Genomic DNA, 2140 nt, shown 5'->3' with positions numbered 1-2140 from the left:
AATTTTTTCCTTTTGCAATTTACTTTTTGTGTATTTTTAATAATCTCACTCCCTGTGCAGTTAATGAATCAACCTAATGCAAAGAAAAATCCCTCAAACCCAAAAAGTGTTATCTTATTCTGGAAAGAGGAAACAGAAGTTTTTCTGCTCCTTTTCTACTTGAGATGAACAAACATCCCCTCAAAGTTAAAATGTTACTTCTGGCCTTGGAATGTACATACAGACAGCTTTTGATGGGCTAATTCAATTAGAAAGGGCAGTTGGAACCTTTATGCAAACTGCCTTCTTTGCAAATTTCTTAAAATCAACTCTTGAGAATCATTCATGATTGTGTACAAAAGCTCTAAGCTCCACACAGCTTCTGCTACTTCATCTCACAAGCTAGACTCAGAGGAGGCATTCAAACTGTCAGAGCAAAAGCAGTAGCAATAGCCCCATAAGGTAGGACCTCAATAACTCAAGGCTTGTCAATGATCCGAGCAGTCTGGTTCCCCTTTTCTGCAATGCCAACAATCCATGCTTGGTGACCCTCTCCATACTTGGAAGATTTGATTTCAGAACAAAAGCGAGCCACTTGTTCTCTTGGCAGACAAATTAGTAATCCCCCAGAAGTTTCAGCTGAGGTTCCTTGAAGGAACCCAAACCTCCCACTGGCCTTGCTGATGGCAGCCATCTTGGCAATGATTGGCAGATTATGAATGACAAAGGACACTTAATTTCTTTGTTGTTTTGTGAGGTTCTGAGAGTGTCCTAGAATGCCAAAGCCTGTGATATCTGTGGCTGTGTGGGCATTAAATGTGTGCATTAATCCAGCAGCAATTCTGTTTAGGGTAGCCATGTTGAACATAGCTTCCTGATAGGCCCACTCTACCTCTTCTCTGGAGACCACCATCTTTACTTTATTCCACCTTTCAGGATTATCAAGCCATTGGTAGGTATTGACAGCAACTTGGGTTCCTAAGGGTTTGGTTAACACAAGCACATCCCCAACAACGGCACTGTCAGGCATTATGAATTCATTTGGCTGACACACCACTGTGGCAACACCACCAATGATAATCCAAGTGTTGACCACCGTCTGTCTACCAGTCACTGCAGTCCCTCCTTCTTCAGCAGCATCCCTAAAGCCCTTGGTCATGAGTGGTGTTACCGTTTCCCTTTCCTACTCACTCATACCCTGGCTGACACTGAGTAACATTAGCATGTTGTCGCATTCAGTAATGCCCATAAAGTGTCCCATAAAGGTCACTCAGCACAAGCTATGCACCCCATCATGTAGGGATCTTCCACCAAGGGGTAAAAGAAGATTGTGGTCTGCACCAGTGACAGGCCCCCATGCCTCAAGGGGATGACACAGGAGTCCATCCCAATGCCCAGGGCTGGAAGTGTTGGGAGGGGGCCCACCTCAGTTGGCAGGCCAGCTGGCAGGCCGGCTTCTGGGGCACCTCTTCCTGGCCTCCTACCAGGCCCTGGCTCAGCAGGTGCCGCAAGTTGGGCTGGGTCAGTCCCGCCAAGAGTTTGAGCAGTGTCTCCTGCGGGACCTTGCAGCCTCAGCCTTTCATGCTGGAGAAGCCTGTCAGCCGCCAGCTGGGGCTGAGGCCCAACGCCTAGGGCTTGAAAGGCCGGTAGTTTGAGAAGTTGGGGCCCAGAGACAAGCCAGCTGGGCCCAAGGAACCTACGGCTGAAGCCATCGCTTCTCCACTGGTGCCTGTAGCTGAGGCTTCCGCCATCACGTTGGCTCACGCCACACGATTCCTCCCTGGCGTTCTTCTTCTCCTGGTTTTATTATCAGGGTGATGTTTGCTTCATAGAATGTATTAGGAAAGATTCTTTCCTTCTCAATTTTTTGGAATAATGTCTGCAGTGTGGAGATAAGCTCTTCTTTGAAGGTTTGATAGAATTCTGATGTGACAAAAAAACCAACTTTTTCATCCCAACAAACCAACTTTTTTGTTTTGTTAATTTTCTGAATGATTCATTTGTTTCAATTTCATTAATCTCTGATTTAATTTTGGTTATTTCTTTTCTTTTGCTGGATTTGAGATTAGATTGTTCTTCTTTTTCCAATTCCATAAGATGGTTTGTGAGTTTGCTGATGCACTCTCTTTCTGTTTTTTGAACGTAGGTATCTAACGCAATA

At 45.3% G+C, this 2140-nt stretch overlaps 1 pseudogene; it reads right to left on the bottom strand.

The window, feature by feature from the left end:
* Positions 1-374: 374 nt before the first annotated feature.
* Positions 375-1730, bottom strand: LOC128594322 (selenide, water dikinase 2-like; annotated as a pseudogene).
* Between the last annotated feature and the right edge of the window lie 410 nt (positions 1731-2140).

Source organism: Nycticebus coucang, chromosome 9 (assembly GCF_027406575.1).
Source record: "Nycticebus coucang isolate mNycCou1 chromosome 9, mNycCou1.pri, whole genome shotgun sequence".
In the NCBI taxonomy this organism is placed as follows: domain Eukaryota; kingdom Metazoa; phylum Chordata; class Mammalia; order Primates; family Lorisidae; genus Nycticebus; species Nycticebus coucang.
Note: the sequence above shows the minus strand (reverse complement) of the source record. Positions and strands in the feature narration are given on the sequence as shown.